Raw genomic sequence first — 26,269 nt, 5'->3', positions numbered from 1 at the left:
CTACGTGTGGATTTGGAGTGGGTCGTCCCCAGTGGACAAAAGTAAACAAACACAGTCATTGCCTCTTAAGGAGAACTTCAGCCAAATGCCTGCCAAAAGAAATGACAGGGCTTCCAGACTACATGGAGTTAGAGAGTGTCATACCCCGATTTTGGTCCTGTTTTTTTTTTTATGTTTTTAATTTTTTTTAGCATGTTTGGCCCAACCTTACTTTGGTCTTATATGAGGATTGGTTTTGGTCCAAAGTTATAGTGTTGTTCATGTGATTGTTAATACTCATAACCAATCTTCTCGTGTCACAAGCCAATGGCCAATCAGGCCACTTGATTCATGAATATCCCTTTCAAACCCCAATCTTGTGCCTTTGTTTGTCCGTCTTTTGATGCCAAAAGTAAGAAAGTTGAAAGGACTTGCATCTCGAAAGAAAGCAAGTATTTGTCATCGGAAAGCTATTCTGAGCTTCATAACTGAACTTGATATCACTGAGCTGCCTCTTTTCTTTGCATTACTGATAAAGCCTTTGCAAATAGTAAAGAAAACCGATGGGCCTGCTAACTTGTTTTGGACTTTACCTATAGGCTGCACTAGTGAATTTCAAGCGTCTTCTTTTTTAGAATACTTTACTTTAGACGATGTTGCAACCTTTTCCTGGAAAAAGAAATACGGCTTCTTGCATGTCATAAGAGATGTTGTTGGAGTTTTTGATGAATTGCATATTAGACCCTTTCTTGATTTACTGGTGGGGTGTTGTTCGAGTATTGGAAAATTGCACTTCAAGCCTTGACAATCAATTGGATTATGAAAACAATTCTGCCCATAGAGTTTTACTTTCAAATATTTAAGTGCTTATGGACAGCATTTGTTGTTTATTTGAAAATGATAATGCATCCAAGAGAAGACTGATCAAATCTCCTGACGAAACATTGATAAGAATTTTCAAATTTTTACCCAAGTACATCATATTACATACAAGCACAATCTTAATGAATATATCAAAACTCCATCGAGAATCTAAATTCCAGCATCCCAATAATTCATTCCAAAAAAAAAGTTTAACAACACATTAATATCATTACAGAAGGTTTCAACATTCCTAATAGACTTCTCCTGAGGATTTTCATTTCCTTAAGGCATACTGTTTATACAAACAAAAACAAGTTGGACGAAGCTTTGCAGTCTTTACAAAAAAGCATGAAAGAAGTGACGAAACTATGCTTCTGAAGTCTCTGGAAGACCCTCAACATTGTAACCATCACTGCCAGGTTCTTTTAGGACAGAGAAAATGGAGGACAAAGCCGCATCAATTTTCAACAAATTTGTGAGTTTTCAAAGAGAATCTAAATCCAGTTCAATTCGAACCGAAAATTCTCAGTGGTATATCAGATGGATCATTTTGCAGCAGCTGAAGAACAATTAGCTTCTCAGAGACTTAGGCAAAAACTTGAGGAAGTGAATGTAGCTGCTCAAACTCAGCTTGCCCCTGTTCAAGACCATGTCAACTACACTCTTCAGAAAGCCTATTTTAAATGTGCATATGTGTGCTTTGATAGAAGCAGAAGGCAGGAGGAGATAAGCCATTGTGTTGAAAATTGCAGTATTCCTATTACTAATGTGCAACAAACGTTTGATAATGAAATGGGCAAAGTTGGGAAGTTGTGAATCCTGCAATTGTAAAAATAATCATAGCCCTGCAATTAAAAAAAAACCAAACACCAGTTTCACAACAAGAGATGGTGATGATAAGCAAGTTCTTAAGATTAATTCAAAGGCCGCTGTCGTATTTGTCATAGCAGCATCTACCTTTCTTGTTCTGCTGTTCTTCTTCATGACAACATGGTTTATGTGGGTGCTCATCATACTTTTCTGCATTTCCGGTGTTCAGGGGATGCACAATTGCATTACAAGCCTCACTTTAAGGAAATGGCCATGGATTAGTCCTGCGTCCATTAGTACCTGTCATTAGCACAACCAAGCTTAGTCATTACAAACAAGTTTTCTAACCTACAAAAGTTGAATTATTTGAAGAAATACCTATTGGATTGGGTGTATTGAATATTCAGTTTGAAGGAATATTGAATGATGGAATGAAAGGTTGAAGAGCTGTTCGCTGCAAAACTGCAAATTGAGGAACTAGAGTCTCAGGCGGCATGTCGACAGAAGGAGATATTTGCACTGAATGCAAAATAAGCAACCTGCAGCAATTGCAATCCTCCGTGAGCATAGTCCATAAGCATTCCAATTCGTCACCATGCCCTGTCCACCTGCATTACCAATGTAAACCAAACCATACAACAGTCATTCAATAATTACACGCATTGAATCAAATGATGATGCAAATGATGCTCACCTTGAACTGCACTGTGTTGAATCAGCATTTGTGTAAATAATTTTACCAAAGAAGAAGCTCTATTGAAGGCCTTGAATAATGGCCGTCCTAGAAAAAAACAGGAACCATTTGAACATCAAGCTACAATGAAACCAGAAAATTCATTTTTACTAGAGGAATTCACTGCAGTAACACAAAATTAGTCAAAGTTGGTTGAATTCCAAAAAAATTCCCAAAATTGGCATAAGGACAAAAACATAGAAGAAAGCAAAACCCAGTTTACCTGTTCCAACCCAAGCATCGATTAGGGCGACCAAAACCTGACCATCCAGAAGGGGGTTTTGCAGGATACTCTTTTGAGCTCCATATGCCATCCTGAAAACCCTAATTCGTAGGGGATAAATAGAGAGGGATTAGTGAGGAGATCGAAGAGAGAATTCGAAAACGAAAAGTGGAGGCGGAAAAGAATCTCAAAAAAAACCTAAATCCCAAAATCAGACCTGGTTTGTAGAGGCGGAGGAGGGAGTTTTAGGCTTCATCGTCTCCATTTGTTTTCGCCAAAGGTGAGCCTCTTTCTCCTTGTTTCTCCTTAAAAACCTTGGACCCTTGCATTTTAGAGTGAGAGAGATTGTGTGGTACGCGAGAGATGGAGAGCGGCGGTGAGTGAGGTTAAGCGATCAAGAGATTGAGAGAGATAAGTGAGAGAGTGAAGGCTGAGGACGTCGACGTCAAGAGAGCAATGGGGGAGGAATTCGCTGAGAGCGATTGTTTGGAGTGGTGAGAAGCGCAGAGTGAGAGAGACGGAAGCACTATTGCATTTTGTTTTTCCTTTTTCTTTTCTTCAATTTATTATTAAACAAAATAAGTATTTTTTTTTATTACAAAAAAAACATTAAAAAAATTCGTTTAATTTTTCTAGGTTATTAGTTAATAAGTGTTTTATGTGTTCAATTTATTCCTCATTGTAAACCCAACAGCCATGCGGCTGGGTTTAATTACTAGTAGACCAACAATTTTCTTTTTTTATTTATTAGTTTTTTATTTTAATCCTATTTTTAATTTATCTTAGTTTATATATTTAAGTTAGTATTAAAATAACAATTAGTTGGTAAGTGGTCTGGTGGAGGGGAGTGGTGTCTAGGTCTTTAGTGTATTGGGTTCAATTCCCCTATGTGTAGTTTTTTTTCTTTTAACATTTTCTTTTATATTTATGCTTTATTACTCATAGTTTTTATTATTGTTTAATAATATAGATTTGTTTTTCTTTTAATTGCATCATGTGTTCGAAACCATTTGAAAACTATAAAAATCATACTTTTCTCGATTTAATATCGAGCTCATTTTCACACCCTTGTAAGTCGATTGCTTTTAAGCATCGCCATCAACCTCACATAGCTTACTCTTGGGCTTTCTTACAATGAGCCGGTTCTCTTGCACTTGCACTCATGCATTACATTATTTGTTGTTTGGGCCCAATTTAATTATTTCATGATTTTTTAATCCCCATTTGACAAAATGTACCCCACTCCCCCGATGTGTAATAATCTTGTACTGTTTTATTTCTTTATTGCTTGACTGTGTAGTTAGCTACTAACACAAGAATAAAATCAACAATTTCAAAAAATTACAAAAATATGACTCGATCCAACGTCGAGTGTTTTCTCAATAAACAAATCAATTCATTCCTCCCTCCTATTCCATTCCAGTTCTTCTAAACTTTCATCAAACGCTTGATTCAACGTCAAGCCATTTTTTCTGATAAAAACTCAAAAAATATTAATCTACAGTTAAGACCCTTTCAATAATGGTGGAAATGGAACGTGGTGTATACCACGCACTCCTGAGACTAGGATTCGAGATGTATATCTCGCCAATCTTAGCTTTCGCCATCATCTAAATTTATCCACTTTGCTCTCTCAAACACTCATTCAAATCTTTCTCAAACGTCCATCAATACTTGATCTAGGTCAAGTCGTTTTCACAACAAAACTCAAAATACTTAATTCTTATTTAACACTTTTAATAAAGGTGGAAATGGAACATGGTGTATACCATGCACTCCTGAGGTTAAGATTCGAGACGTATGCCTCGCCAATCTTAACTCTCGCCATCGTCTAAAATTGTCAATGTGGTTTCGTCAAACCCTTTCTCAATCAAATCTAAGATACCTAAATCTTATTTAACACTTTTTCAATAAAGGTGGAAATGGAACATGGTGTATACCATGTACTCCTGAGGTTAAGATTCGAGACGCATGCCTCGCCAATCTTAACTCTCGCCATCTTCTAAAACTGTCAATGCGGTTTCTTCAAACCCTTTCCCAGTCAAATTCCAAAAATACTTAATTCCTATCTTAACTTTTTTTAATAAATATGGAAATGGAACATGGTGTATACCATGCACTCCTGAGGCTAGGATTCGAGATGTATATCTCGCTCATCCAAGTTCTCGCCATCACTCAAAATACATCCAACCAATCAAACTCATTCTCGCCGCCGTGCGATTAATCAAAAACCTTTTTTCATAAATGAAAGATATATTGTCTTAAGAGATACAAAACAATGTTTCGGCCACGATTGTTGAGTAGAGATAAATGACGCTTTTCCGAATGTAGATTTATAAATCCGTTCGATGTGTGGTATGCGTTCACTCCTCATCTGTTTTGGGTAAAATAATGTTTTCGTCGATTAATACAGTATGACTTTCGCTAAAATCGACCAACAAACAAACATTTTCTACCCAGAACTACGTAAGCCTTGATTTCTCTTTTGAGATACGTAGGAGCAGGATTTTTAAATCTTGTCAGGCCCACTAATAAAAAACTTAGGTTTAGTCCTTCGTCAAAATCCAAAAACATCTTCTCTTTTCTTTTGATTCTATTTATTCTTTCCCACCTAATAAATTGAAAAGCCTAAAATTTTAACTAACACTAATGCACACAACTGACCTAATGGTTCCCGTTGAGTACAACGGACGTGAGGGGTGCTAATACCTTCCCCTTGCGTAATCGACTCCCGAACCCTGATATTGGTTGCGATGACCATATCTTATCCTTTTCTTTTGTCTTGGGTTTTATCGATATTTTCCCTTTCATTTTTAGGAATAAATAAAGTTCGGTGGCGACTCTGTTCAGTCCATCATTGCGAGCGTGCGATCGCGCTTCGTTTTGAAGTCGTATCCCCATTTTTTCGAGGTGCGACAGATGACGACTCTGCTGGGGAATACCAATCCCTAAGTGAGTCAAGCCTAGTTAGGACGTTTGTGTGCCTTTGTTTGTTTAATTGTATGGCTTTTCCTTATTTATTGCTTTTTTACTATCTTTATTATTATATTGATATATCTGTTGAATATTGGTTCTATTGCGATTGTTGGTACTTGGGTATTTGATTGCAAACCATGTGGGAAAGACTCTACACCCGAGTCTAGAGTGAAAAAACATAAGATAGGACGATGGTTGAGTAGTACAGACTCCCGAGGTGTATACTTCGTAAGAGTCGGTACGAGAACCTCACTTAGAGTAGATCCTTTTGCGAATATTGTCGCCCGAGGTGTATACCTCGTAAGCGTCGATGTTTCAAAGGGGTCCATGACTCTAAGGACCTTTTAGAACATTAAACCTTTGGCCAACTAGAAATGATGGTTGCGTAGTATGGATTCCCGAGGTGGATACCTCGTAAGGATCGATACGAGAACCTCGCTCAGAATAGATTCTCCAGATGGAGTTGATGACCGGAAAGTATTTTCCGTAAGCGTCAAACAGTCTTTTGAATCCATGACTCTGAGTATCCTGTCTAGAACCCAGTCGATGGTTGCGTAGTACGGACTCGCGAGGTGTATACTTCGTAAGAGTCGGTACGAGAACCTCACCCAGAATAGATTCCCTCGATGGAGTTGAGACCGGGAAGTATTTCCCGTAAGCGTCAAACATTCTTGTGAATCAATGACTCTGGGGATCCTTTGTAACAAAGCCCTAGATCATACCCGGTGAGAACCCCATTTTGGAAAAGCAATCAAATTTATCCATACCTCGGGCCTTTGAACCTAAAAAAAAAAACATTGCATCCATTCATTCATTGCATATGCATAAAAAGCAAAACTCTTAGTTGTTTCGCATTATTTCAGGAGTCCAAGACTTGTTAGCAAGATGAATCCTGAGAGAAAAGGCACTTTTCAGTTCAAATACAAGAACGTGGACCTTACCAGCCTGCAGAAGTTGAGTGCCAAAATAACACCACTCAAACTCAACAGCTTTGTACAAAACTAGGGAAGAATTCTGGACATCCTGAATGAGAAGATGGACATGATGACCGCAGTGACTATTGCTCAGTTCTATGATCCACCTCTACGTTGTTTCACATTTTCTGACTTCCAGTTGGCTCCTACTTTGGAGGAGGTTGAGAGGATCATAGGCCGGAATTTGAAGGATCACAATCCATTTCCTAAGCTTGATGAAGATATTCCTCCCAAGAGAATAGCTTCAGCTTTGGGTCTGAAAGTTTCTGAAGTCGTGGATAATTGGGATGTGAAAGGACCTTTCAGTGGTTTTTCTAGGAAGTTCTTGGAAGATCAGGCCAAGAAGATGGAAAAAGAAGGAGATTGGGAATCCTTCTATGCTGTGTTAGCCGTGTTGATATATGGGATAGTCCTCTTCCCAAATATTGACCATTTCGTGGACCACCTGGAGGTGAGAATTTTCCTCTCTGGTAACCCTGTACCGTTCCTCTTGGCAGATCTCTACTACAATCTCCATGATCGTCATGAGAGGAAGGGAGGAATTGTCTTATGTTGCGCGCAGTTGTTGCACGCCTGGTTTAGATCCCACATGCCCGAAGAGGGTCCTTTTGTCTCAAAGGAACTCAAGCCCTTCCAGAAGTTAGCTTCCTTCACTTCCAGTCATGTTAAGTGGTATATCAGGGATTGGGAAACCGAGAATGTGATTGTCAGCATTGGAGACTTCCCCAATGTGCCTTTGATAGGAACCAAGGGTTGCATCAACTATAACCCCGTGTTATCTCTACGGCAGCATGGGTACCCTATGAATGGCCCTCCAGAAGCTAAAGCTCTAGAGCCTTTCATCTTACATGGTGTTGAAGCGGATCATCCAATGGTGAAAAAGATCAAGAGGTCTTGGCAAGCAGTTATCAGGAAAGGTAAGGAGTTGGGTAAGAGAAATGTCATTGCCCGAGAGCCTTACACTTGTTGGGTTAGAGAAAGGGTTCAGATGATTAAACTCCCTTATCCATTTGATCCTTCTATCTATCCATTGGTTCCTGAGCCAGAGCCCATATTACCTGAAGATGTGGAGAAGCTCAATGCCCGTATCAAGGAGTTGGAGTTGGAAAATGCTGATTTGAGAATCAAGCTTGGCCGAGTCTCGATAGAGAATGGGAACTTGAAAGACGATCAACAAAAGAAGGACAAAGAGCTTGAAGTCTCCAACAAAAGAGCCAGAGAGTCTGAAGCAAGGAGAGAAAAGTTTGGACAAGCACTCTATAGCACTAAATCTGTGTTCAAATCAAAGGAAGAGGAGTTAGATAGAGCTTTACTCCGGATTCAGAAACTCAACAAGACTTTGGAGCTGACCCTTGAGATGAAAAGGGAAGCACGGCTAATTTCCGAGATTCGTACTCGTGAGCTGGAGAATACCATTCAAAAATACAAGGATACTCTGGAACGCGAGAAGCTGAAGACCGAAGAATCAGAAAGAGTTTGCACACGGTTGAAACATCATTTGGATCGAGCCGATGCCAGAATCCAGGCGCTTGAAGGTGGGGATCAGGATGCTGCCTATATGGTGTTGCTAAATGAATGCAGATATTGGAGAAACCTCTATAGGGACATAGAGGTGACCAAGGCTGAAGACGTGCGCATTATCCAAGATCTCCAAGGGCTTTACACTGAGTGGAAAGGCATATTTCTGAAGCTGTCCGGATTTGCGAGTTCCATCATGCGTGAGCTACCTGAGAAGCTGCAAGAAGCTGATTGGTGCATGTGTCCAGAAAACACCCCGCATCAAGTCTATAATTTCATTAAGTTTTGTAAGGCAATGTTAGAAGGGTTAACTACCGACCTTGCTACGGTTCGGAAAGCCCATAAACCATGAGCACATTGTTTGTAATTGAACTTTGATATGAGATTAATGAAAAATCGCTTTTGAGATTCACTTTATTGTGTTTCATTTTCCTTATTATTTTAAATATTTGCGAACGAGTGTTGTGACATTTTTCATACATGCATTCATGCATTTTTCAAAACTAGAGTCTCATTCTGTCCTTTCTTCCTCCAGTTTCACGCTGAATTTTCAACACCAATATAATACTCGTGCCCGAGCTCGTCAAAGGATGGCAGATCAAGAGCATGAATTGGAGCGAGTGAGCTCAGAGCTCGAAGACCTGCGTGGAAACATGGGTCATGTCATGGAGATATTACAGGTCATCAGGGCAAAGTTAGACACCCAAACAACGGTTGTTTCTGAAATCGCAGGTCCATCGATTGAACCCCAACCTGCGAGGGCGGTACCAACAACCTGGCCAACCTATGGTTTACCTCCCGGTTTCACGCCTACAGTTGAAGGCGCCCCTGGTTTTGCACCACCTGCTCAGCAGACAGCTCCTCTACCGACCATCAATGAAAACCATCCAGTGGTTCACACGTTCGCACCTCCTCTCGTCCGGGCACATGTGCAACCTTACTTTGAGGATCAACAACATGCTCCAGACTTTTCAGATGAAGATGAGGAAAGGCAGGAAGACCTAAGAGGGATGAAGGAGAATTACCAGCTGCTTGAGAAGAGATTGAGGGCTATGGAGGGCGACCAAGTTTTTGGTGCTACAGCTAAGGAGATGTGCTTGGTGTCGGGTCTTGTGATTCCCGCGAAATTCAAGACCCCAGGTTTCGATAAGTATGAGGGCCACTCGTGTCCTAAGAGTCACCTTATTATGTACTATCGAAAAATGGCTGCACATGTGGAGGATGACAAGCTTATGATACATTGCTTCTAGGACAGCTTGAGGGGTGCTCCCTCCAAGTGGTACCTAAGCCTTGATCAAAGCAGGATTCATTGCTTCCAGGACTTATCTGATGCCTTCATCCAACATTACAAGTATAACATGGATATGGCCCCAGATAGGAGACAACTACTCAGCATGTCCCAGAAAGACAAGGAGTCTTTTAAGGAATACGCGCAAAGATGGAGGGAGGTGGCCTCGCAAGTCGAACCACCTCTGGCTGAGAAGGAATTAGCGGATTGGTTCATGGATACAGTTAAACCTGTGTTTTATGAAAGAATGGTAAGTAGTGTATCTGCAAGTTTCTCTGACCTGGTCGCTGTAGGCATAAAGGTCGAACTTGGATTAAAGAATGGAAAGATGACGACTACCTCTGAAACATCTGGTAGTAATGCCAAAAAGTTTCCTGGAGGATTTCAAAGAAAGAAGGAGGGGGATACGAATGCAGTGTCAACCAGTCAAAGAAGGAGTCAGTCATGGAAGAAACAACACCAATTTACTCAACAACACCAATTTTCTCAACAACAACCAATTTATCTAGTACAATATGTCCAACAACCGTATGTGGCAGCTGTCACACCAAATTTTAACCAACCACAAGCTTCAGTTTATCAACCTGTTCCTACTCAACAAGCGCCGATATACCAGCAGGCACCAGCGCCACCTGCTTATCAACAGCCGAGGGCACAGGCTCCTCGTCCACAAAATCCTCAAAATCAAAATAGGGTGCAGAGAAGTAGACTTCCGTTTGCTTCAATCCCTATGACATACACTGAATTGTACCCATCATTGCTACAGAAAGGTTTAGTGACGCCCAGATCTTTGGGTCCTCCACCAAATCCTTTGCCTCCGTGGTACAATCCAGATGCCCATTGTCCTTTCCATGGGGATGCCCCTGGACATGATTTAGAAGGATGTTATGCTTTAAAGCATATTGTGCGAGACCTGGTTGAGAAGAAGATTCTTTCATTTCGAGACGTCGGACCCAATGTCAAGAACAACCCTTTGCCAGCACATGGTGATGTTAATGCCGTCGAAGATGCTTCTGATGTGTGTGTAATCAAAAACGTGGAAGATGTTAAAACTCCGTTGCTAGCGCTTCATGCAGGAATGGTGAGGGCTAGATTGATTGACGCATGTCACGATAGCTGTGAGGAATGTGTCGTTCAGCCAAAAGGATGTAAAGTGGTACGAAATGACATTCAGAATTTGATGAATCAAGGTGTTTTACAAATTTCTGGTCCAACAATAAATGAGGAAGTTTCGGTCATTGAACCTGTCTTTAACATACCAGAACCGTTTGAGGTGACTTATCACAGGAGAGACGTTGTTCACCCATCACCTGTAGTAGTTTGCATGCCTACACCATTTCCTTTTGAAAGTACCAAGGCAGTACCCTGGAAGTACGGCATAACGGTGGTAGATGGAGTGGTAGATGGAAAGCCCGAAGTTGCTGAAAGTGAGAAAGGATTGAAGAATGCTGACACCGACATCACCAACATCGCGGGAACAAGCAGGATGACCCGCAGTGGTCGGATTTATACTCCCAATTTTGATGTGAACCCTAAAGAGCCAACAAGGGGAGCTGCAAATGTAAATCCTACCCCAGAGCATGGAGGGGCACAGCCGGCTGTGCAAACAGATGAAGCAAGTGAGTTCCTAAGGATAATAAAGAAATCTGACTACAAGATAGTTGATCAGTTACACAAAACACCATCAAAAATATCTATCTTGTCTTTGCTTCTGAATTCCGAAGCTCATAGGGAGGCTCTGCTAAAAGTGCTTGCTCAGGCTCATGTTACCCAAGATATAACGGTTGACCAATTCGATGGAGTGGTCGCCAATATCACAGCCTGTAACACTCTAAGTTTCAGCAATGAAGAGCTACCCAAGGAGGGGAAGAATCACAACCGCGCCTTGCATGTGTCCATAAAGTGCCAAGAAGATGCTCTGGCCAGAGTTTTAGTTGACACTGGATCATCCCTAAATGTTCTACCAAAGAGGGCACTTGCTAAATTGTCTTATCAAGGTTCAGAGTTGAAACCTAGTGCGCTTGTGGTAAAAGCATTTGATGGCTCTCGAAGGACAGTAGTGGGGAGGTAGAGCTACCAATACAAATCGGACCGCATGTATTCCCTATCAATTTCCAAGTCATGGACATAAATCCAGCTTATAGCTGCCTTTTGGGACGCCCATGGATACATGCTGCTGGGGCAGTGACTTCTACTCTACATCAAAAGATGAAGTTCGTTGTCGATAACAAGCTTGTCATTGTCTCGGGTGAAGAAGATTTTATCATCAGTCAACTCTCCTCTTTCCGTTACATTGAGGCCGATGAGGATGCCTTAGAAACTTCTTTTCAAGCACTTGAAATATCCAATGCCACACTTGAAGAGGTTAAGGATTCTGTTGAGAAAACCAGTTTGTCATTCGCCTCTTTGAAGAGCGCAAAATCAGCAATTGAAAGTGGAGGCCCTGCAGGTTGGGGGCAAGTCATCAACGTCAATGAGAAAAATGACCGTTTTGGTTTGGGGTACAAGTCTTCTGCTAATGGAGGAGCCCTGGTCCCTGCAAAGGACCGTGTGCGGAGCATACAAGAGGTTTTCCTGAGCAAAGGATTTATCCATGGAGATCAAGTGGGTGCAGTGGAAGATGACACTGAAGATGGAGAAACATCAAATCTGATATATCGATGTGAAGCAGTCCTGACAAATTGGGAAGCAGTTGAGATTTCGGAAGTTTTTCCCGTGTCAAAGTAATTGTGTTTTCCTTTGTGTTTTGAAAATCCTTAGCTCTGCCCAAGGCTAATGGATCACTTGTAGGGCCCCTTTTGAATTTCAAAAAAAATCATTATGACAAATAAAGAGCATTTTGTTCAAATTCTTGTCGTTCATTTATCTGTTGTTTTTCTTAAAATGACAATCCTTTCAAAAAAAAATATTTTTTACTTCTTTTGCATTTTATTTCCATTTTTCTAAAAAAAACCATCATTAAAAAACATGCAGAATAATCAATAAACCAGTTGAATTCGATGACCCTGCTACTTCCTATAATTTTGAACTCCCCATCTACCAAGCGGAAGAGGAGAGTGAGGAAGATTGTGATTTCCCTGAAGAACTGGAAAGGATGCTCGAGCACGAATCGAAGGCCCTTCAGCCACATCAAGAACCAGTGGAAACAATCAACCTTGGCACCGAGGAAGACAAGAAAGAGGTCAAAGTCGGGACTACACTTGAGGCAAGCATCAAAGAAAGACTGATCAAGTTGCTACATGAATATGTAGATGTATTTGCTTGGTCGTATCAGGATATGCCAGGTTTAGATACTGATATTGTGGTCCACAAGCTACCACTACAGCCAGATTGTCCGCCAGTGAAGCAGAAGCTCCGAAGAGCAAGACCCGACATGGCTCTGAAGATCTGTGACGAGGTGAAACGTCAATTTGATGCCGGTTTTCTAGCAGTTGCAAAGTACCCTCAATGGGTAGCCAACATTGTGCCAGTACCCAAAAAGGATGGCAAGGTCAGGATGTGTGTTGATTATAGGGATTTAAACAAAGCTAGTCCAAAGGACGATTTCCCCCTGCCACATATTGACACTCTGGTAGACAACACTACTAAGTTCGCAGTCTTCTCCTTTATGGACGGATTCTCGGGTTATAATCAAATTAAGATGGATCCAGAAGACATGGAAAAGACCACATTCATCACCCCTTGGGGAACGTTCTGCTACAAGGTAATGCCATTCGGTCTCAAAAATGCTGGGGCAACTTACCAAAGAGCAATGGTCACTCTTTTCCATGACATGATGCACAAGGAAATTGAGGTTTATGTGGATGATATGATTGCAAAATCCCAAAGTGAAGAGGATCACATAGACCATTTGCAAAAGCTATTTGAGCGCCTTCGGAAATTTCGACTACGACTGAATCCTACTAAATGTACCTTCGGTGTCCGATCCGGGAAGTTGCTTGGTTTCATTGTCAGTCAATGAGGAATCGAGGTGGACCCTGACAAGGTCCGAGCTATACAAGAGATGCCTACTCCATGCACCGAGCGAGAGGTTAGAGGCTTCTTGGGACGTTTGAATTATATTTCAAGGTTTATCTCACATATGACGGCCACATGCGAGCCTATCTTCAAATTGCTTCGAAAAGATCAAGCAGTTGAATGGAATTCTGACTGCCAAATGGCTTTTGAGAGAATCAGACAGTACCTGCAAGAGCCCCCTATTCTAATTCCACCTGTCCAGGGGAAACCACTCTTTATGTATTTAACTGTGCTTGAAAAGTCAATGGGATGTGTGCTGGGACAACATGACGAAACCGGTCGAAAGGAGCATGCCATCTATTATCTAAGTAAGAGATATACCGATTGTGAATCCCGATACTCACTCTTGGAGAAAACTTATTGCGCTTTAGCATGGGCCGCTCGTCGTCTAAGACAATACATGATTTGCCACACTACTTTGTTGATCTCAAAAATGGATCCAATAAAGTATATCTTTGAAAAGCCTGCTTTGACTAGAAGACTCGCCCGTTGGCAGATGTTACTATCTGAGTACGACATCCAATATGTGTCTCAGAAAGCCATCAAAGGGAGTGTGTTGTCTGATTACTTGGCAAACCAGCCCGTTGAAGATTACCAGTCGTTGAAATTTGACTTCCCTGATGAAGACATTATGGTAGTAAAGGATTGTGAAATCCCAGGACCTGATGAAGGACCTGAACCCGGATCTCGGTGGAAGCTCATGTTTGATGGTTCCTCCAATTACATGGGGCATGGCGTAGGAGCTGTTCTATTAAATCCGAATGGTGGATACACTCCTTTCACAGCAAGGTTGTGTTTTGATTGCACGAACAATATAGCAGAATATGAGGCGTGCATCCTAGGCATTGAAGCAGCAATTGATCTCCGAATCAAAATCCTCGAAGTATGTGGAGACTCAGCCTTGGTGATATACCAAGTCAAGGGCGAATGGGAAACTCGTGATGCCAAGTTGATCCCATATCGTGCTTATGTCATGGAATTAATAAAATACTTTGATGAAATCACTTTCCGTCATATTCCGAGAACAGAGAATCAAATTGCTGATGCTTTGGCTATGTTGGCTTCAATGTACCAAGTCAGATTCCATAATGAAGCACCTCTCATTCAGATCGAGCGGAAAATTGAGCCTGCCTACTGCCAGTCAGTTGAAGAAGAAGCCGATGGTAAACCCTGGTTTCACGACATCAAATGCTTTTTGCAAAATCAAGAATATCCAACAGATGCCACCACCCTTGACAAGAAAACATTGAGGAGGTTAGCATCCAAATTCTTCTTGAACAATGGTGTGTTGTACAAGAGAAATCACGACATGATTCTGCTCAGATGCGTGGATGGACGTGAAGCGGACATGTTGATCAAGGAGATTCATGAAGGATCCTTTGGGACTCATGCCAATGAACATGCCATGGCCAAGAAGATTTTGAGAGCTGGTTATTACTGGTTGACCATGGAATCCGACTGCTTCAATTATGCTAGAAATTGTCATAAATGCCAAATCTATGCCGACAAGGTACACGTGCCTCCGACCCTACTCAATGTTTTGACATCACCTTGGCCCTTCTCAATGTGGGGCATCGACATAATTGGCGCCATCGAGCCTAAAGCTTCCAATGGTCACCGCTTCATCCTGGTTGCCATTGATTACTTTACCAAATGGGTAGAAGCCTCCTCTTATGCTAATGTGACAAAACAAGTGGTTGCACGGTTTCTCAAGAAAGAGATCATTTGCCGTTATGGAATTCCAAGCCGGATCATCACAGATAATGGGACGAATCTAAACAAAAAGACCATGAAAGAATTATGCGAGAGCTTCAAGATTGAGCACCATAATTCTTCACCATATCGTCCAAAGATGAATGACGCTGTTGAAGCCGCTAACAAAAACATCAAGAAGATCCTGCAGAAAATGGTAAAAACCTATAAGGATTGGCACGAAATGCTACCCTTCGCATTGCATGGATATCGGACTGCCGTCCGCATTTCAACAGGGGCAACCCCGTTCTCTTTGGTATATGGGATGGAAGCAGTTCTCCCAATTGAAGTAGAGATACCTTCAATGAGAATCCTGATGGAGACCAAGCTAGAAGAAGCTGAATGGATTCAAAATAGATTTGATCAGTTGAACCTCATAGATGAGAAGCGATTGACTTCTTTGTGCCATGGACAATTATACCAGAAACGGCTTAAAAGGGCTTTTGACAAGAAAGTACGTGTTCGGGAATTCAGAGAAGGAGACCTCGTGCTTAAGAAGATCTTGCCAATACACAAAGACTCACGTGGGAAGTGGACTCCCAATTATGAAGGCTCGTATGTTGTGAAGAAAGCCTTCTCCGGAGGTGCCTTGATTCTCACAACTATGGATGATGAAGAGCTCTCACACCCCGTGAACTCTGATGCAGTTAAAAAATACTATGCCTAACGAAAACCCGCTAAATCGAAAACCTGAAAGGGCGATTTAGGCAAAAAAAGGGTATCCCGGTGGACTGAAAACCCGAAAGGGCGGTCCAGGCAAAAGTTAAGGATGAATAAAAATGGTAGCTCGCTAAGTTGAAAACCTGAAAAGGCGACTTAGGCAAAAAGGAGCGTCCCGGTGGATCGAAAACCCGAAAGGGAGATCCAGGCAAAAGTTAGGGGCATAAAGGCATAAACCGCATCAGTTGTTACTGATTAACACCGAAGAATTTGAGGTGGAGGATTAATCCAGTCACTCCCCTTACGAGCAAGGTTTTGGGGGAATCATACCTATTAGGGATGTTAGTGGTCATGGAATTCAATGTAAACCTTTCCTTATTGCCATTTTCAAAAAAATTTGTAACACTCTATGGAGCTACGCCATTGGTGTGCTACCATTCTTGAATAAAATACAAGTTTTCCCAATCATTGTCAATTTGTGTTCATCTACGCTTTTCTTTGTTATGCAAAATGTCATTTATTTGTTAATAATGAAGTTTTGAAACTTGGAAAAAGAATTTGAAACTTAGAACAAATTTACTTTGATACATGTGAAAATCGAAGGAAAATCATTTGTTTCCCCGGAAGGCTCAAAGTTTGCATAGATACTCCAGGATCACCAACAAAAGTACCCATGGAATATAACTCATTAATCCTCTAGAAGGATGGACCTTTGGATATTTATAACTGTCAATCATGATAGTTTCTATTTTGGATGCGCCTGTTAATTGTACGAGTATGAGTTATTGGTGTTGTGGAATCAGAATCTCTGTCCCTACAAACACCCAGTCTGCCAAGTGTCAGCATTCTCATAATCATGATCATTCATATATCATGCAAAAATTCAAATCATGCATAGCCGAAAGGTATTTCGTGCTCATTGCGCATTGACCTAGGTCTTGCTGTTGATCCTATGCCCTTGGACCTCTAATTCCAGTTGGTCTTTGGTATCCTTAAACCAACATCTGGTTTTCGCAGTCATTTTCAAGTCCAATTGTTGTTGGCAAAATCCGTTAAAAGCTGGTTGTAGTCCATCGCTTACGGTCAGAGTCCAATTGTTGCTATTCCAGTGGCAGGTCATATTTGAACCTGTTCTGAAGATTTTTCTCTGTTTGTTCAATACCATTCAGGTCATGTTTGAACCTGTCGTTGAACCGTTATTCCGGAACCAGGTCATACTTGAACCTGCTCTGAAGTTTTTTCTTTTGTTCAATACCATTCAGGTCATATATGAACCTGTCGTTGAACCCTTATTCCGGAACCAGGTCATACTTGAACCTGCTCTGAAGTTTTTCCTTTTGTTCAATACCATTCAGGTCATGTTTGAACCTGTTGTTGAGCTTTATTCCGGTGTCAGGTCATACTTGAACCTGCTCTGAAGTTTTTCCTTTTGTTCAATACCATTCAGGTCATATATGAACCTGTCGTTGAACCCTTATTCCGGAACCAGGTCATACTTGAACCTGCTCTGAAGTTTTTCCTTTTGTTCAATACCATTCAGGTCATGTTTGAACCTGTTGTTGAGCTTTACTCCGGTGTCAGGTCATACTTGAACCTGCTCTGAAGAGTTTTTTTTCCAACTTTTGTTCAATACTATTCAGGTCATATATGAATCTGTCGTTGAACCCTTATTCCGGTGTCAGGTCATACTTGAACCTGCTCTGAAGATTTGTTTCTCTCTGTTTGTTCAATCCTATTCAGGTCATATATGAACCTGTTGATACACTCTGTTTGATTTTTTTTTCTGAGTTCGTTAGGTCACATCTGGACCGGCTGTCAGAACTTCTTGATATTCCCCCAGCATTGTCAGGTCATATATGAACCTGTTGTTGTGTTTTATTCCAGTATTGCCAGGTCATATCTGAACCTGCTGTTCCATTTTTCTTTCTTATTCGGGTTTAGTAAGTCATGTGTGAACTTACTACCGAAATCCCTTGTATTCTAAGTGTCGTTTATCAAATCTCACTTTGAATACTCCCCAGTGTGTGCCTGATTCTCCAGCAGGACTGTTTCCCCAGCGAGTTGTTACCTACCATTTGTCTGTCTCCCTGTGGATCATCAGTATTCCCCACATATTGGTCTGTCTAGTAGCATCTCCTGCCAAGGGTCCACCATATCCCTAGCAGGGAAGAAAATTAAAAAAAAAAAAAGAGAATCATGCATCCACGCATATCATGGCATGCATATCATATCATATCACACCATGTCATAGGGATTCAGGATCAAAATCCGGGTCTTCTTAGTATTTAACCATCTCCCACTATGATCATATGAAGAGTGTCCTACTTCATATTCTCTAGTTGAAGACGCTTAAATAGGGGCAACTGTCATACCCCGATTTTGGTCCTGTTTTTTTTTTTATGTTTTTAATTTTGTTTAGCATGTTTGGCCCAACCTTACTTTGGTCTTATATGAGGATTGGTTTTGGTCCAAAGTTATAGTGTTGTTCATGTGATTGTTAATACTCATAACCAATCTTCTCGTGTCACAAGCCAATGGCCAATCAGGCCACTTGATTCATGAATATCCCTTTCAAACCCCAATCTTGTGCCTTTGTTTGTCCGTCTTTTGATGCCAAAAGTAAGAAAGTTGAAAGGACTTGCATCTCGAAAGAAAGCAAGTATTTGTCATCGGAAAGCTATTCTGAGCTTCATAACTGAACTTGATATCACTGAGCTGCCTCTTTTCTTTGCATTATTGATAAAGCCTTTGCAAATAGTAAAGAAAACCGATGGGTCTGCTAACTTGTTTTGGACTTTACCTATAGGCTGCACTAGTGAATTTCAAGCGTCTTCTTTGTTAGAATACTTTACTTTAGACGATGTTGCAACCTTTTCTTGGAAAAAGAAATACGGCTTCTTGCATGTCATAAGAGATGTTGTTGGAGTTTTTGATGAATTGCATATTAGACCCTTTCGTGATTTACTGGTGGGGTGTTGTTCGAGTATTGGAAAATTGCACTTCAAGCCTTGACAATCAATTGGATTATGAAAACAATTCTGCCCATAGAGTTTTACTTTCAAATATTTAAGTGCTTATGGACAGCATTTGTTGTTTATTTGAAAATGATAATGCATCCAAGAGAAGACTGATCAAATCTCCTGACGAAACATTGATAAGAATTTTCAAATTTTTACCCAAGTACATCATATTACATACAAGCACAATCTTAATGAATATATCAAAACTCCATCGAGAATCTAAATTCCAGCATCCCAATAATTCATTCCAAAAAAAAAGTTTAACAACACATTAATATCATTACAGAAGGTTTCAACATTCCTAATAGACTTCTCCTGAGGATTTTCATTTCCTTAAGGCATACTGTTTATACAAACAAAAACAAGTTGGACGAAGCTTTGCAGTCTTTACAAAAAAGCATGAAAGACGTGACGAAACTATGCTTCTGAAGTCTCTGGAAGACCCTCAACATTGTAACCATCACTGCCAGGTTCTTTTAGGACAGAGAAAATGGAGGACAAAGCCGCATCAATTTTCAACAAATTTGTGAGTTTTCAAAGAGAATCTAAATCCAGTTCAATTCGAACCGAAAATTCTCAGTGGTATATCAGATGGATCATTTTGCAGCAGCTGAAGAACAATTATCTTCTCAGAGACTTAGGCAAAAACTTGAGGAAGTGAATGTAGCTGCTCAAACTCAGCTTGCCCCTGTTCAAGACCATGTCAACTACACTCTTCAGAAAGCCTATTTTAAATGTGCATATGTGTGCTTTGATAGAAGCAGAAGGCAGGAGGAGATAAGCCATTGTGTTGAAAATTGCAGTATTCCTATTACTAATGTGCAACAAACGTTTGATAATGAAATGGGCAAAGTTGGGAAGTTGTGAATCCTGCAATTGTAAAAACAATCATAGCCCTGCAATTAAAAAAAAACCAAACACCAGTTTCACAACAAGAGATGGTGATGATAAGCAAGTTCTTAAGATTAATTCAAAGGCCGCTGTCGTATTTGTCATAGCAGCATCTACCTTTCTTGTTCTGCTGTTCTTCTTCATGACAGCATGGTTTATGTGGGTGCTCATCATACTTTTCTGCATTTCCGGTGTTCAGGGGATGCACAATTGCATTACAAGCCTCACTTTAAGGAAATGGCCATGGATTAGTCCTGCGTCCATTAGTACCTGTCATTAGCACAACCAAGCTTAGTCATTACAAACAAGTTTTCTAACCTACAAAAGTTGAATTATTTGAAGAAATACCTATTGGATTGGGTGTATTGAATATTCAGTTTGAAGGAATATTGAATGATGGAATGAAAGGTTGAAGAGCTGTTCGCTGCAAAACTGCAAATTGAGGAACTAGAGTCTCAGGCGGCATGTCGACAGAAGGAGATATTTGCACTGAATGCCAAATAAGCAACCTGCAGCAATTGCAATCCTCCGTGAGCATAGTCCATAAGCATTCCAATTCGTCACCATGCCCTGTCCACCTGCATTACCAATGTAAACCAAACCATACAACAGTCATTCAATAATTACACGCATTGAATCAAATGGTGATGCAAATGATGCTCACCTTGAACTGCACTGTGTTGAATCAGCATTTGTGTAAATAATTTTACCAAAGAAGAAGCTCTATTGAAGGCCTTGAATAATGGCCGTCCTAGAAAAAAACAGGAACCATTTGAACATCAAGCTACAATGAAACCAGAAAATTCATTTTTACTAGAGGAATTCACTGCAGTAACACAAAATTAGTCAAAGTTGGTTGAATTCCAAAAAAATTCCCAAAATTGGCATAAGGACAAAAACATAGAAGAAAGCAAAACCCAGTTTACCTGTTCCAACCCAAGCATCGATTAGGGCGACCAAAACCTAACCATCCAGAAGGGGGTTTTACAGGATACTCTTTTGAGCTCCATATGCCATCCTGAAAACCCTAATTCGTAGGGGATAAATAGAGAGGGATTAGTGAGGAGATCGAAGAGAGAATTCGAAAACGAAAAGTGGAGGCGGAAAAGAATCTAAAGAAAAACCTAAATCCCAAAATCAGACCTGGTTTGTAGAGGCGGAGGAGGGAGTTTTAGGCTTCATCGTCTCCGTTTGTTTTCGCCAAAGGTGAGCCTCTTTCTCCTTGTTTCTCCTTAAAAACCTTGGACCCTTGCATTTTAGAGTGAGAGAGATTGTGTGGTATGCGAGAGATGGAGAGCGGCGGTGAGTGAGGTTAAGCGATCGAGAGATTGAGAGAGATAAGTGAGAGAGTGAAGGCTGAGGACGTCGACGGCAAGAGAGCAATGGGGGAGGAATTCGCTGAGAGCGATTGTTTGGAGTGGTGAGAAGCGCAGAGTGAGAGAGACGGAAGCACTATTGCATTTTGTTTTTCTTTTTTCTTTTCTTCAATTTATTATTAAACAGAATAAGTATTTTTTTTTATTACAAAAAAAACATTAAAAAAATTCGTTTAATTTTTCTAGGTTATTAGTTAATAAGTGTTTTATGTGTTCAATTTATTCCTCATTGTAAACCCAACAGCCATGCGGCTGGGTTTAATTACTAGTAGACCAACAGTTTTCTTTTTTTATTTATTTAGTTTTTTATTTTAATCCTATTTTTAATTTATCTTAGTTTATACATTTAAGTTAGTATTAAAATAATAAATTAGTTGGTAAGTGGTCTGGTGGAGGGGAGTGGTGTCTAGGTCTTTAGTGTAATGGGTTCGATTCCCCTATGTGTAGTTTTTTTTCTTTTAACATTTTCTTTTATATTTATGCTTTATTACTCATAGTTTTTATTATTGTTTAATAATATAGATTTGTTTTTCTTTTAATTGCATCAAGTGTTCGAAACCATTTGAAAACTATAAAAATCATACTTTTCTCGATTTAATATCGAGCTCATTTTCACACCCTTGTAAGTCGATTGCTTTTAAGCATCGCCATCAACCTCACATAGCTTACTCTTGCGCTTTCTTACAATGAGCCGGTTCTCTTGCACTTACACTCATGCATTACATTATTTATTGTTTGGGCCCGATTTAATTATTTCATGATTTTTTAATCCCCATTTGACAAAATGTACCCCACTCCCCCGATGTGTAATAATCTTGTACTGTTTTATTTCTTTATTGCTTGACTGTGTAGTTAGCTACTAACACAAGAATAAAATCAACAATTTCAAAAAATTACAAAAATATGACTCGATCCAACGTCGAGTGTTTTCTCAATAAACAAATCAATTCATTCCTCCCTCCTATTCCATTCCAGTTCTTCCAAACTTTCATCAAACGCTTGATTCAACGTCAAGCCATTTTTTCTGATAAAAACTAAAAAAATATTAATCTACAGTTAAGACCCTTTCAATAAAGGTGGAAATGGAACGTGGTGTATACCACGCACTCCTGAGACTAGGATTCGAGATGTATATCTCGCCAATCTTAGCTCTCGCCATCATCTAAATTTATCCACTTTGCTCTCTCAAACACTCATTCAAATCTTTCTCAAACGTCCATCAATACTTGATCTAGGTCAAGTCGTTTTCACAAAAAAACTCAAAATACCTAATTCTTATTTAACACTTTCAATAAAGGTGGAAATGGAACATGGTGTATACCATGCACTCCTGAGGTTAAGATTCGAGACGTATGCCTCGCCAATCTTAACTCTCGCCATCGTCTAAAATTGTCAATGTGGTTTCGTCAAACCCTTTCTCAATCAAATCTAAGATACCTAAATCTTATTTAACACTTTTTCAATAAAGGTGGAAATGGAACATGGTATATACCATGCACTCCTGAGGTTAAGATTCGAGACGCATGCCTCGCCAATCTTAACTCTCGCCATCTTCTAAAACTGTCAATGCGGTTTCTTCAAACCCTTTCTCAGTCAAATTCCAAAAATACTTAATTCCTATCTTAACTTTTTTTAATAAAGATGGAAATGGAACATGGTGTATACCATGCACTCCTGAGGCTAGGATTCGAGATGTATATCTCGCTCATCCAAGTTCTCGCCATCACTCAAAATACATCCAACCAATCAAACTCATTCTCGCCGCCGTGCGATTAATCAAAAACCTTTTTTCATAAATGAAAGATATATTGTCTTAAGAGATACAAAACAATGTTTCGGCCACGATTGTTGAGTAGAGATAAATGACGCTTTTCCGAATGTAGATTTATAAATCCGTTCGATGTGTGGTATGCGTTCACTCCTCATCTGTTTTGGGTAAAATAATGTTTTCGTCGATTAATACAGTATGACTTTCGCTAAAATCGACCAACAAACAAACATTTTCTACCCAGAACTACGTAAGCCTTGATTTCTCTTTTGAGATATGTAGGAGCAGGATTTTTAAATCTTGTCAGGCCCACTAATAAAAAACTTAGGTTTAGTCCTTCGTCAAAATCCAAAAACATCTTCTCTTTTCTTTTGATTCTATTTATTCTTTCCCACCTAATAAATTGAAAAGCCTAACATTTTAACTAACACTAACGCACACAACTGACCTAATGGTTCCCGTTGAGTACAACGGACGTGAGGGGTGCCAATACCTTCCCCTTGCGTAATCGACTCCCGAACCCTGATATTGGTTGCGATGACCATATCTTATCCTTTTCTTTTGTCTTGGGTTTTATCGATATTTCCCCTTTCATTTTTAGGAATAAATAAAGTTCGGTGGCGACTCTGTTCAGTCCATCATTGCGAGCGTGCGATCGCGCTTCGCTTTGAAGTCGTATCCCCATTTTTTCGAGGTGCGACAGAGAGTGATTACCTATGTGGTATGCCAACCACAAGCAAAGCAAAACTCAAGCAATGAGCTAAAAGCGACTAAAGTACCTGTACAAAAGTCAAACAAATCAGTATTCACATTCAGACAAATCAAACAGACAGTCAACAGTGTTACAACCAATATGTACACAATACAAATCCTATGTGTAAACAACTCAAGTGAGTTCATCACCAATGGCCCTACAACATAACCAAGGTTAGTGTACAAAGTAATTTGCATCTCATGAATTGAGATCACATCAACCACTAGAGCTAATTGCTTGAACCTTCTTGAAGAGCAGAATGATGAAACAGTGAATTCAAGCTCCAGCAATGTCCAAATCTTCTCCTCTACTCTTGTTATGAAGCTTTGTGCACGAAATCTCACTTGAAATGGCTTGGATCTTGATTAATTTGCAACTTCCATGTTCATCTTCATGAGCTTGATGTGCCCGAATCTTGGCCAAAATCTTCAAATCAATGCTTGATTCTTCATCAATCACACTCAAGGAACACGATTATGCAATAAAATCAATGAGTTGTGTGCAAAAATTTGAAGTTTCAATTGAGAGAAAATTTGGAGGGAAAGAAAATCTAGATCTAGAAATTGTGAAAACTGATCCAATTCTGTTATGATTAGCCTTATATACCTCTCCTTAATCATGTTGTAATTAAGTTTAAGCATGGCTAATGAAAGATTAACAAAATATGGGGTGTGTGACCAAAAATGCAAAATGAGGGTGCATGGAGAAAATGGACGTGAACAGTACCATGTGGAGGTGTATTTTCACTTAAAATCAACTCATGAACACAATTGGATTGGAGTTTAGCTCATGTAATGAACCAAATTTAAATTACCAATTTTCCCTCCAAAATGCACTTGTGTAAGCCAATGATCATATGATTTTATTTCATGCAATGCAATGATAGATTTGGAAAATATTAGTCATGACATGCATTTTGCAAAAAGAGTGACTCCATCTGGAGTTTTGAATCAAAAGACATGGCTTGTTGAAGTTCCATGCACACTTGGTGATCCTTTGCTCCTAACTTCTCAACCATTTATCAGATGCTCGTGATCTTGGACTTTTTGAAAATGGGAGAGAAATATCTTCAACTTTCATGTTGACAAAAATTTCATTTGAAGCTTCTTTGACGTTGGAAAGTCAAGTTGAATGTGGTCCAAAAACTTGCCATTTTTGGAAACTTGAAATTACAGATCACTTTCCATTTTGGGAAACTTTTGATCTGACTTCAAAATCTTCAAGGTAGATGTTTGACATGATGAATAAGCCTCTTTTGGACATGAATGAAGTGTCTCAACCCATTTCTCCACCTCCTAGCCCTCAGTTGACTTTCAGTTGACTTTTATGGGCCCCAGATGACCTGGAAATGCACTGATGACTTTGAGCCTCTAGCACTTGGCAAAATCACTTCAAAATGAACCTTGATTCATATAAGCTCTCTAGAATACTCATGTGGCCTTAAACTCAAGGAGAACCTTTCTCTTTTGCACGGAGGAATTCTCTTGATACCAGTGCTGACAGCCAAGATGCAATGCAATATGAAATGATTTATGACCTAAAAAATGAAATGAATGCATGAATCGGGGGTGCAAATTTGAGGTGCTACAGATACCATTTGGAGATTTATTCTGAATGCTTTTCTGACTTTCTTTCTTTGATGATTTAGCTTGAGAAATCTCTGGGTTTCTTATTTCTTTAGTTACTGTTACTTCGGATCTTTATCCGTGTGGTAGATCTCTTGATCCCTTTTACATCTTTCCCGTATTTTACCGCTTTCTTAGCTGGAAGACCTCGATAGGAGGCAATGTTTTTGTGTGTTTACTTTTGAGCCCAAAGACCTTCAAGAGGAGGCACCAGTGCTAAAGACCTCCATGAAGAGGCAATTGACGGATAAAAGGGATTAGTAGTTAATCCCCCGTTATTCAGTGTGTCGTTCTTTATGCTCGCACTACGTGTCGATGCTTCAGAACCAAAGCCCAAGATCTTTGGTCCAGTCAGTCAGTGGAGAGGGTTCCATCTTTCTGAATCCCCACTTTTTGTCATGAGTTCACCCTGTCCAGGGTTAAGAGCTATGAGGTCTTATCCTCATTACCCGTTTGATTTGCTCACCCTGACGTTCAATGTCAGTGGTTAAGAGCCCATTTGATTACCTTTCCATGGCTTGTTTGTCGAGGTTGATATGACCCCTCTTGACTAAATCCCTACCCACGTATGTTTGAGCCCCCTTGTTGGCGCGTTTACTTTATGCATGTTTGTTTTGGATGGTGTGATCGTCTCCCCATAGGATTGCTAGGCTTCGTATAGTCTCTCGTTTGCATGTCAATTAAGGTAGCACGGTTCCTTCGTCTAGGACTTCCTTTTTGCATGAGCATTCCTAAAACGCAAACAAACTCATTGATTTTTCTTCTCCTAAGAACACGTTAACTCCTTCTACTACAGGCGAGTAAGTCTCTAAAGATCGAGCATCCGGTAGATTGCGTAGTAACGTCGTTCATCAAGAGTTAGGAGTTGGTTTGCCTTGGAAACCCTAATTCATTTGGGTAACTTGTGTGACTCCTTCAACAAGTTTCTTCAACAATTGATAAAATATTTCAAGGGATACTTCACATTACATAATCTTATGCATATATGATCCTCCATGAGTCTCAAAAGTCAAGAGAATTTCAAGCTAGCAAGATGGTTCA

At 40.1% G+C, this 26,269-nt stretch overlaps 2 long non-coding RNA genes across 2 annotated transcripts; both read right to left on the bottom strand.

Moving 5' to 3' along the window:
- Positions 1-1,405: 1,405 nt before the first annotated feature.
- LOC127083941 (uncharacterized) lies at positions 1,406-21,142 on the bottom strand. Its single transcript, XR_007788586.1, has 5 exons — positions 20,849-21,142; positions 2,610-2,710; positions 2,348-2,434; positions 2,032-2,261; positions 1,406-1,953 (listed from the first exon to the last, which is right to left on the bottom strand). It is a non-coding gene; the product is annotated as an uncharacterized LOC127083941 (long non-coding RNA).
- LOC127083940 (uncharacterized) lies at positions 19,451-20,483 on the bottom strand. Its single transcript, XR_007788585.1, has 4 exons — positions 20,370-20,483; positions 20,054-20,283; positions 19,823-19,975; positions 19,451-19,710 (listed from the first exon to the last, which is right to left on the bottom strand). It is a non-coding gene; the product is annotated as an uncharacterized LOC127083940 (long non-coding RNA).
- Positions 21,143-26,269: the final 5,127 nt, after the last annotated feature.

This window comes from Lathyrus oleraceus, chromosome 5 (genome assembly GCF_024323335.1).
Source record: "Lathyrus oleraceus cultivar Zhongwan6 chromosome 5, CAAS_Psat_ZW6_1.0, whole genome shotgun sequence".
Taxonomy (NCBI): domain Eukaryota; kingdom Viridiplantae; phylum Streptophyta; class Magnoliopsida; order Fabales; family Fabaceae; genus Lathyrus; species Lathyrus oleraceus.
Note: the sequence above shows the minus strand (reverse complement) of the source record. Positions and strands in the feature narration are given on the sequence as shown.